We start from the raw sequence: 12,117 nt of genomic DNA on the forward strand, positions 1-12,117 counted from the left end.
ATTCATGTAGCATTTACTTCCTGGAATCTATATGCCGTTAACTCAGGCATGCATGCAGGAGAGTGTGCTTAGCTGAGAAAGCCCATCCTCCGCTTCTCCCATGAAGACTCCTGGGATGTATGACATCCTTGTGGCCTAGGTCAGAAACCAGGAAACAACTAAAGAAATGTTAAAAAAACTTAAAACAAGTAAATATTTTTATTTTTCAAAGCAAACACACCCATCCATCCATGTCTCCATGCCTTATTTTGTTGATAAATCACTTTGAACCCCCCCCCAGTATTTCTAACTGTGGTCATCTTAAATTCATGTAGCATTTACTTCCTGGAATCCATCTGCCCTTAGCTCAGGCATGCATGCAGGAGAGTGTGCTTAGCTGAGAAAGCCCCTCCTCCCCTTCTTCCATGAAGACTCATGGGATGTATGACATCATTGTGGCCTAGGTCAGCAATCAGGAAGCAAGTAAAGAAATGTTAAAAAAAAGCTTAAAACAAGGAAATATTTTTATTTTTCAAAGAAAACATATCCATTCATCCATGTCTCCATGCCTTATTTTGTTGAGAAATAACTTTGAACCCCCCCCCCTAGTATTTCTAGATGCGGTCATCTTAAATAAGGGCATGATTCATGTAGCATTTACTTCCTGGAATCTATATGCCATTAGCTCAGGCATGCATGCAGGAGGGTGTGCTTAGCTGAGAAAGCCCCTCCTCCCCTTCTCCCATGAAGACTGCGGGGATGTATGACATCATTGTGGCCTAGGTTAGAAACCAGGAAGAAACTAAAGAAAAAAAAAACTTGAAGCAAGTAAATATGATATACATTACTATATATTTACTATTGCTAACAGCATAATGATTAAAAATGGTTAATGTTGATTGAGAGAGTAAAGTTCTGCCTTAAAGTCTACTTCTGGGGAAAAGATTAGTCCTTCATCACAGTGGGACTGTCCCCATACTGCAAGGGTTAAATGCTCATTTACATAGAGGGTGCTGCAAAAAGCACAATCCCTTCCCCAGTCACTCTTTTCCAACAATTGATGCCGCCCTCCCCTACTCCTCTATGTGCTGGCAGTGGACTGTTCCTTGGTGTCCCCATGTCTGGTGCAATGCTATGGGATCCGGAAACAAAACATGCAGTGCTACTACCTCCATTAATCATCCAGTTCAGCAAAATGGTTGTTGAGACCTCACAAACACTTGATCCAGAAAAAATAAGTTGGCACAACGTGTTTTGGCCATCTAGGCCTTATGTCATGGCTGAAACATGTTGACCTTCTTCAGGCACTCCCGCTGACTACTGATCTGCAGCCTACACATGGACATGCTTTGTGCATTTTTCATTTCAGAAGTTCGAACATTTAATAAGGGTAAAAGAAAGCTTAGCTATGCCAATACAATGTTGAATAAAGGTGTGGGCTGACAACCTCGAAGGTTAGGTCTACTGTGTTGAGAAATTACCCATAAATGTGGCAAAAATGACCCCCATGGTATATAGATATTTAGTCAGATATCAAGTATGGTAAGGAATTTCACTTGTACAGTTCCCAGGTCTGTCACTGCATGGTGTCATCATACGGTACTTCTACTGTCCCAAAATCAGGAGGTTTCACTTGGTAGCTGAAGGTTTAGATCTTATCTAAATCTATAGGACCTAATATCCAAGTACCACCCTACACGCACTCTCTGCTCCTCACAAGACCTCCTTCTCTCTAATTCCCTAGTCTCCTCCTCCCATGCCCACCTCCAGGACTTCTCCAGGGCATCACCCATACTCTGGAACTCCCTACCCCAATCCATCAGACTATCACCTACTCTCCTCTCCTTTAGGCGCATTCTGAAAACCCACCTGTTCAGGGAAGCCTACCCCACCCCCTGCTAATTCCCGACCTCCTCCACTCTTTCTACCACTCCATCCCCCACTGCTTTTTCCTCCTGTACCATTATCCCCTCCCTCCTAGATTGTAAGCTCCAAGGAGCAGGGCCCTCAAACCCCGCGTGTATCGCATTGTATTGTTATTGTACTGTCGCGTGTTCTGTCTCCCTTTGTAATGTACAATGCTGAGCGAACTGTTGGCGCTTTATAAATACTGAATAATAATAATAATATAGAGTTAATTTTCGGAAACCTCCTAAGGCTCTAGTCAATCTGCTGGACCTTATGCTTTAAGAGTACCCTTACAACTTGGAAAGAAAAGCAGATGGGGGGGGTTGTAAGCAATATGTTCCTGCCTGGGCTGAGAAGCGGATGGGGGTAGAAGAAGGCTAAAAAGTATTTTTTTTTTAAATTGCTGGAAGTAATCAGTCACTAATGCTTTATTATAATCGTTCTATGATCACTCATTGGCGAAACCAAAGGAGACCCTCAAATGATGGATGATACCATGTAAGATCCAAATAACAAGATGAAAAGTCACCAGCACTCCAATAAATCTGTATTAACAATTTATAGGTCACTGAGATGCACTATGGAAGGGACCCTGCAAGGTCCCGAAATGTTGCCTTTTGACCTTTGTGACGTTAAGTTTTCATAATCAATTGTTGAAACTGATCTATTAGAGTGCTGTTAACTTCTCATTTTGTAATCAAATAACTGCGATTTACCTAAAGATATCTTCCCTCTACAATATAATAGTACATACTGTATATAGCACACCCCCAAGGAGCTGCTGGTGAATTTGGTTCTGTTTCCCTCTTAGAGCACACACAACCAGACACAACAGTTTCTGCATTCTTCCAGTACTCAAAGGATTAGTCTAGAGGTTTCTTTTTAGGGTCTTTATTGGGGAATGATGAACTTGGGTAGGGAAAGGGAGCATGGGATACCCCTGAACTGTGAAATTGTACAACTTGAGGACTCTTCAACTTCTGGCTGTACTACACAAACTACTGGATGCACTTGAGCAAAATAAATGCCCCACTAGATCTCTAGGTTGACTGTGACCTGTACCCCTTTCAGAGTTATAAAAGAGAGAGAAGCAGCGCCATCTAAGTGCAGCAATATAAGCAAATAATTTATTTCCACAAAATTGGCAACTCAAAATAGTAGTAGTCTAATGAGCGCTTGTCAAACTGGTGTCAACCTCTGTGCCACTCCTGGCTGGTCCCGCTGCAGACCATCATGACCTGATGAAGGAGCATGCATGTTCCAAACACGTGCCACACCTACTGCTGCAGTACCTGGAGCTGACATCACTCCCTCCTGTCCTGAGGATCCACACTGACCAGGAAGGACAGTGCTTTGGAGGCTTGCCTGCAGTGGGACCAGCCAGGAGGTGCACAGCGGTTGACACTAGTTTTACAAGCGCTCATTTGAATACTACTATTGTGAGTTGCCAATTTTGTGGAAATAAATTATTTGCTTGTATTGCTGCACTTAGATGGAGCTGCTTCTCTCTCTCTTTTTTGATTCACACAGAGTCTTTTCTAGCTCTTTTTGAGTCGGCTGTCACTGAGTCAAGCATTGTTTGAATATCCCTTAACCACCTTTGGACTTTAAGGACTTCAGTCGTGTGGTTCATATACTAGCTATCACAGTATACATCTGTTTTATTTCTTCTTAGTGCACCACATATTTCTCTTGTTCTTACCCCTTTCAGAGTTTAAGGATACACACGGTCACACTTTGCAGCACTTGGGTTTTGTACTCACTTAGCCACATGAGTATTGACTGCTTCCTGATGATATCCACAGGCTCTTCCCAGTGAGGGAGATGTAGACTCACACCACCTCCAGACAGCTTGGACTCTCTCCCACAATTTCCTATTGGCTCTCTCCCATGAGCTTTCCTCGGACCCAACTGGATCCGTGGACTAGGACTTGTAAATAGGCCTCTTAGCAATGCCTATCTTGAACCTCAGTGTCTTCAGGCTGGCTTCCTTTCAGACTTCTGCCCCAGAGGGCTGAGCCCCTGCACTGGGGTCCTCTCCTGCAAAACTGGACCCAGGAACACTGCACCTTGCTGCTGAAGCCTAAGACTTACTTGTGGGGTCTCTCACCACACACTGGGAACACCTTCCAAGGGATTGGCTGGAGTCCCATTAATATTCAGGTTGCCCACTATGTCCTCCCTCTGACTATATTTCTAAAATCCTCTAGAAGACAGGGGGAGCAACAGAGCAGCAGCTTGTGAATCACTGAGCAGCCCTAAGCAATCAACACCTGCTCCTATGATTACAGTGGAGCTAAACTAAGTTTGCCTAGTAGCCTACTCTACTCAAGGTGGGTGCTGCACATAGTTACATAAAATGCAATTACTAAACTTAGACTAAAGCTGGCCATGCTACACCCATAGAAATCCAGCATATTCCACCACCAATGCTAAAAAAAAGCACAGATAGATGAATCTCTCCTGCTGGCTATTCTGACAGCCAGCTAATATGACTGCCTGTGTACCCGAGCAGTGGATATATCTGAGTGGCTGCAGTCGCAGTGGAGATGACAATTTTCCACCAGGCTCCTGCAAAAAATATTGATTCAGGGGCTTGAGTTTCTAAATATGCTGAGATTTGAGCCATGTATGGCAGCCGTAAAGTAGAGGAAAGGTCTAACTATATCTAACCATATGGAAATGCCTCCCCAGATCATCACTGACCCACCACCAAAATGGTCATGCTGAGCAATGTTACAGGCAGCATAATGTTCTCCTTGGCTTCTCCAGACCCTTTCATGTCTGTGACATGTGCTCAGGGTGAACCTGCTCTCATCTGTGAAAAGCACAGGGTGCCAGTGGTGGACCTGTCAATTCTGGTGTTCAATGGCAAAGGCCAATCGAGCTCTATGGTGCCGGGCAGTGAGTGCAAGGTTCACTAGAGGACATCAGGTCCTCAGGCCACCTTCATGAAGTCTGTTACTGATTGTTTGGTCAGAGACATTCACACCAGTGGCCTGCTGGAGGTCATTTTGTAGGGCTCTGGCAGTGCTCATCCTGTTCCTCCTTGCACAAAGGAGCAGATACCGGTCCTGCTGAAGGGTTAAGGACCTTCTACAGCCCTGCCCAGCTCACCTAGAGTAACTGCCTGTCTCCTGAAATCTCCTCCATGCTCTTGAGACTGTGCTGGGAGACACAACAAACTTTCTGGCAATGGCACATATTGATGTGCCATCCATTACATTACATTACATTGAGGTTATATAGCGCCAAAGGGTTTGCTCAGCGCTGTACAATAGAGGGGGGGACAATACATGAAACATTACAGCAAATCCAGGAGGAGTTGGGCTGCCTGTGCAACCTCTGTAGGGTCCAGGTATCGCCTCATGCTACCAGTAGTGACACTGACCCTAGCCAAATGCAAAACTAGTGAAAAACAGAAATGATGAGTAAGGGAAAAACTGTCAGTGGCCTCCACCTGTAAAACCATTCCTGTTTTGTGGTCATATCATTGTTGCCCATCTAGTGCACCTGTTGTTAATTTAATTTGCATCAAAGCAGCTGAAACTGATTAACAACCCCCTCTGCTACTTACCTGACCAGATCAATATCCCAGGAGTTTCATTGACTTAATGCTATACTCTGATTAAAAAGTGTTCCTTTAATTTTTTGAGCACTGAACTTTACTAAATGGAAATTTTGCACTTACACTATAGTGCCAAAAGTATTGGGACGCCTGCCTTTACAGGCACATGAACTTTAATGACATCCCAATCTTAGTTCGTAGGGTTCAATATTTAGTTGGCCCATCCTTTGCAGCTATAACAGCTTAAAATTTTCTGGGAAGGCTGTCCACAAGGTTTAGGGGTGTGTCTATGGGAATGTTTGACTATTTTTCCAGAAGCGCATTTGTGAAGTCATGCAATGATGTCGGACGAGAAGGCCTCGCTCACAGTTTCCACTCTAATTCATCCCAAAGGTGTTCTATTGGGTTGAGTTCAGGACTGGTACAGGCCAGTCAAGTTCCTACACCCCAAACTGGCTCATCCATGTCTTTATGGACCTTGCTTTGTGCACTGGTGCACAGTCATGTTGGAACAGGAAGGGGCCATCCCCAAACTCTTCCCACAAAGTTGGGAGCATGAAATTGTCCAAAATGTCTTGGTATGCTGACGCCTTAAGAGTTCCCTTCACTAGAACTAAGGGGCCAAGCCCAACCCCTGAAAAACAGCCCCACACCATAAATTCCCCTCCACCAAACTTTACACTTGGCACAATGCAGTCAGGCAAGTACCTTTTTTCTTGGCAACCGCCAAATCCAGACATGTCCATTGGATTGCCAAACAGAAAGCACTTCGTGGCTTCGGAAAACACATCTTCACTGCTCTAGAGTCCAGTGGCGGTGTGCTTTATACCACTGCTTCCGACACTTTGCATTGCACTTGGTGATGTAAGGCTTGGATGCAGCTGCTCGGTCATGGAAACCCATTCCATGAAGCTTTCTACACACTGTTGTGCTAATCTGAAGGTTACACGAAGTTTGGAGGTCTTTAGTTATTGACTCTGCAGACAGTTGGTGACTTCTGCGCACTGTACACTTCAGCATGCGCTGACCCCGCTCTGTCAATTTACATGGCCTACCACTTGGTGTCTGAGTTGCTGTTGTTCCCAGTTGCTTCCACTTTGTTATAATACCACTAACAGTTGAGCGTGGAATATTTAGTGGCAAGGAAATGTCACGGATGGACTTATTGCACAGGTGGCAGCCTATCACAGTACCACGCTTGAATCCACTGAGCTCCTGAGAGCAACTCATTCTTTCACAAATGTTTGTAGAAGCAGTCTCCATGCCTAGGTACTTAATTTTATACATCTGTGGCCATGGAGTTGATTAGAACTCCTGAATCCAATGATTTGGAGGTGTGACCCGATACTTTTGGCAATACAGTGTATAATTATAGGGAAAGCAATTCATGGCACACAAAGTCTCACAAAATGTGCATACAATATATAATTGCACAAACCAGCTATTCTTCCCAGCAAATTTGCATTGATAATGTATGCAATAGGTATATCAAACACCTGTGTAACTTGTTTTTTTTTTCCTGGTGATGGAGTATTCTTCCTCCTTTTATCCAGGACCTCTCCAGACTGCTATTTGCTTTTCAGAGTCCAGCAAATTGTCATGTGCTTCCTTTGTTCAACACATGACTGCCCAAGTCCTTTTTCCCCTCTACCTACATCCTGTAGCATCACTATCAGTCCTGAGCTCATGGACCAGTCAAACAAGTTCATTAGCACATAAATAGGGGAGGAATACCAATAAAAATAATTAACTAAAGTGTTCTTCCATATATAATTATGCTATAAAAATCCCCAAAATAGCAACAGCAACACAGCATATAACAAAATTTGGCTTGCCCATATTTCCTGGGGCAAGCAATAAAAAAGGAAATTTTGGCTTAGCAACTGTGCTTGGGGATAAATTGGAATTGTAAAGAATTTTTTTAGCATATTAACTACTACTCTTTTCCAAATGAGAAACTCAGAAATCCTCTTTTTATATTATCTTTTTATATTATCGACTCAGTTTGCATACCATATTGTCTTCTTTATTATCTGAATGCAATTACAATTTAATGTAGTCGTTCCATTTTATTTACTTTACCTCGCACTGTACACTAAGCATTGCAGAAGGCAATGAGAAAAGCAGGAATTTTATAGGCTACCGTGCTTATATCTTATGTAAGCCTAGAAAATAAAATGCTCTTAATTGCCTTCGTTCTAGCCTAATTGAAATGGGCAGTGAAGTAGAAAATGCAAGATAAACAGCCACTCATTAGCTGCAGAAGACAGTTCAGCTAGTCAAGAGCAGCTAATGATTGAAATCATGATATACATGACACATTTGGAGTTCTTCTGTTATATCAACATCACTTTGAATATCAGCAAGAAATCTTTCATAATCTGCTTCTTTGTGCCTTTGTCACTTAGAAGGTCAGGGGACAAGTTGGTCTTTTTGAGTAGACAGAGAAACAGCACTTGTTCCTCTTTGTGTACCAGCCAATTACTCCTCAAACGTTCACAAGTTCTCTTCGTTCTTCTGTTCTCATTATCATCTAATATTAGACCGTTGTGTGAAAATGATTTCTTAAGTTATACAAAACTCCCAGCATGATGATGCCAAGAGACTGATGACCTAATCATTGGACATACTTGAACAATTATTTAAATCCTGAGCTGGGCAGACCAGTTAGAGTAGTTACAATTTTATTACTGCTAGAAAAATGTAGATAGGATTTAAGACTTCATATTTAATGTGAACCTGTGGCCATGCTATGGACCTTCAAGTATCGTTATATTCCTAAAACGGACCTTTCAGCAAAAAGCAAGATATGTTTAGTACCAATAGGACCCCCTCCCCTACTGTAAATAGCAAAATGAATGTAAAAATAAAAAAGAGAAATACTTACACTACCACCGGTGATGTGTAGTCAAGGGTGATGTCACCATTCTTCTGGTGATTTCCTGAGGAAAATGCTCCCTGACAAGTACTCAAAACCTTGCAAGACGTTCCTGCAGTGTGCTGGGTGTCATATCGTGAGATTTTTGGGTGCATTCTTCCGAATCTTGTCAGAAGGCTGGCAAGGTCACCCACTACAGAATGGAAGCCAATGTAAAGTAAGCATATTTAATACCTATAGGTATAAAAAAAGGTATAGCGAGCGCTACAAACAGGTCTATATAAGCAGCTAGAACACTAAAAAAGGTAACCAACCAACCTTACAATAAACAATAAAAAGGAGAGGGATAGGTGCAGTGCTTAAATCAGAGCACAAAAAGAATGCTCTGTAAAAGTGTATATGCATATAAATATGAATGCTCAATAAAATGTCCTAAGATAGGTACAAATGAAATACAATAATAAACAGTGTGCTAATCAATGGCAAATGATAAAGCACACAAAAAGTCCACGTCCCAAATCAATAGCTGTAAGGGAGGTGAAAAATCCTAGGAGCGAATAGATTGCGCACTCACCAGAAGTGCGTATAAAATACGCATGTAGAGAGGTATATATAATCTTCAAAACATCTCTGGCATCAAAGCTCTGGTCAGGTCGCACTCCATATCATCCTCTGTATCACCGCGATCAGCAGTTACCAGGGTTCATCAAGCAGTATGGGCGTCAAAGTACTCCTTAGTCAGAGATGTTTTGAAGATTATATATACCTCTCTACATGCGTATTTTATACGCACTTCTGGTGAGTGCGCAATCTATTCGCTCCTAGGATTTTTCACCTCCCTTACAGCTTCATATTTAATACCTTTTTTCCTTACAAGTGTTTTTTTTTTTACATTTATTCTGCTCTTTACAATGGTAAAGGAGTCCCTAATATATTAAGCAGAGCTTGTCTTCTGCTTTAATAAGCCAGAAATAAGTTTTAAAATAAGCTGAAACTGTAGAGCAATTCCTCCTCAAAGTTCATAGTTGAAGAACTGAAGTCCTCCTATTCATTCACTTAGAACAGTGAATGACTATGCTTGCCTTTATCCGGCCCTTGGGCAGTATTCCCCCCACTGACACCAATGATGGGGCACTATTTCTGCAACTGACGCCAAGGATTTGGCACTATTCCTCCTACGGATGCCAAGGATAGGGCACTGTTCATCTGACGAACTCCAAGAATGGGGCATTATTCATCCCATGGAAGTCAAGGATGGGGCACTATTCTCCCCTCTGAAACCAAACATTGGGCACTATTCTCCCCCCTTACTGACACCAACGATGGGGCACTATTCTCCCCACTGACACCAACGATAGGGCACTATTCCCCCCACTGGCACCAATGATGGGGCTCTATTCCTGCCATTGGCACCAACGATGGGGCACTTTTCCCCTCACTGGCACCAACAATGGGGTACTATTCGCCCCACTAATACCAAAGATGGTATATTGTTGCCAGAACATTTTCTACTCCCACTGGTCACATTGAACAAAAAAAGTGTATTTAAAAAACTTTACAAAGTGTAAACAATGTAAGTTACACCTAAGCACTCAAGACCCCCCCCCCCCCCCCAAAGGATCTGTTCCCCTCACCCCCACATACATCCACATAAAGTATGAATGCAAATACTTGTGTCGGGGGTGCCTACACATGAAAAAACTTTTATTGTGCAACACATGTTACATACCTCCATGCACACCGGAGTGAGATCACTAATTCTAGGCCCATTATTCATGGTGAACCCTAAACTGATGACCTGTAGGGGCTTTTAAATTGTAGCCTATGGAAAATATAGGTTACTGAAGTTTGTCACCATTTCAAAGACGCACACAATTTTAAGCCTTGACATGTTGGATATCTATTACTAATCTTTTATATTTTACCAAAAATTCAGTAATATATTGATTTTTTATGCCCTGACTTTAACTTTAGTGTATTTTTCTAATTAAATTTTGTGTTCCATAAACCATTGCACTTGCACAATGTTTGGGGGTTCATGAAATCTTCAGGCCTTAAATGTTTTTTTTAAACGTGTGCAAAAAAATGCAAAAATGGCTCTGACAGCAAAGGATGCAAGTGCGCCTGTTGCTTTGACTAGTGTTGGCAAATAATATATACGATATGCCATCTATTTATAATCATATACACACACAAGAAATTAATGTAAGTAAAAGATTATAAAAAAAGATTAAAGCAGTATTAGGATGCCAAGAGCCTGTTAGCCACCAGTGTGATTCCACCGCTCCTTCTCCCATAATGCCATGGGACTATGAGAAGAACAGTCTTAGTTGTGACATTGTTATGCAGGAGATCTCCATGGGCTTTTTGGCTCCCAGCCTAGCTAAAAGTTTTTATTCTCACACGGGAATAAAGTATAGCTCCTATCTTTGTTCAGTTTAATTTCAGGTGAAAATGACAGGCATGGATCTTTTTGACCTCTCAAGTGTTCATCGGAAACAAGCTGAAAGACTGTGTACATCCCTTGAATTTTAAAATAAAAAAATACTAAGTCTCCTAAGCTGTTTTTCATAAATGCAGAAGCTGAATCTATTAGAAATACAGAAAAATAGGTTTTCTTTTTCCTTTTACTGAGCTCTCCTAGTTCCCGGTCTTCTTTTTTGCTGTTCCTGAGGCTCATGTAATGTCAGTTCTGGCTCTTGAATCAAAGAAAACTCTTTCTTACTTTGTAAAAGCTGTAGAACAGTGTGCGGTGGAGGAAAGAGAATTCACCGACATCAGTCTTCATCGATTACAGAAAGTGTCCCGTACTGCTTGGAAAAATAGTTGAAATATGCTATTCAGGTATCTGCTGATCTCCGAGATAGTCAACAAGTACGAAAAAGTAACTTAATTTTCGCTGAGGACTGAAATGAAGTTTAAGTAATGTAGGTGAATTCCAAGGTCTGAAAAGGCTAACAAGCTTCTTTTGTGGGTGAAGATCATTTGTTCCATCAAAATTGAACCATCATGTTTCTTGAGTGACGGCGTAACGTTCCACACAGTGAGTATGTAAGGATGTGTATTCCAGGTATGGCACAATGAAAAGAAACCCACAATAAATAGAAACCCATCTTTTGCTGTATTGACGCCCTAGGCCTCATGCACACCGTCAAAAACACAACTTTTAACCACTTGAGCTCCAGAGGATTTACCCCCCTTAATGACCAGGCCTCTTTTTGCTACTCGGCACTGCACTAATTCAACTGATAATTGCGCAGTCATGCAATGCTGCACCCAAACGAAATTTACGTCCTTTTTTTCACACAAATAGAGCTTTCTTTTGGTGGTATTTGATCATCTGTGCGCTTTTTATTTTTCACGCTATAAACATAAAAAGGCCAAAAATTTTGAAGAAAAACAATATTTTTTACTTTCAGCTATAAAAAATATATAGTAAACTCAAAGTTGGTTATAAATTTAGACCAAAATGTATTTTGCTACATGTTTTTGGTAAAAAAAATCCCAATGAGTGTATATTGATTGCTTTGTGTGGAAGTTATAGCGTTTACAAACTATGGTATAAATACTGCAACTTACACCATTTTTCTGCTATACAGCACTGCGCTAGTTTAACGGACAATTGCGCGGTCATGCAATACGGTACATAAATTAAATTTACATCATTTTTTTCCCAACAAATTGAGCTTTCTTTTGGTGTATTTGATCGCCTGTGCGGTTTTTATTTTTTGCGCTATAAAAAAAAAGGCTGACAATTTTGAGGAAAAAAAAACAATATTTTGGA

This window comes from Staurois parvus, unplaced genomic scaffold (assembly GCF_062004578.1).
Source record: "Staurois parvus isolate SC_StPar_1 unplaced genomic scaffold, SC_StPar_1.0 ptg000169l, whole genome shotgun sequence".
NCBI classification, from domain to species: domain Eukaryota; kingdom Metazoa; phylum Chordata; class Amphibia; order Anura; family Ranidae; genus Staurois; species Staurois parvus.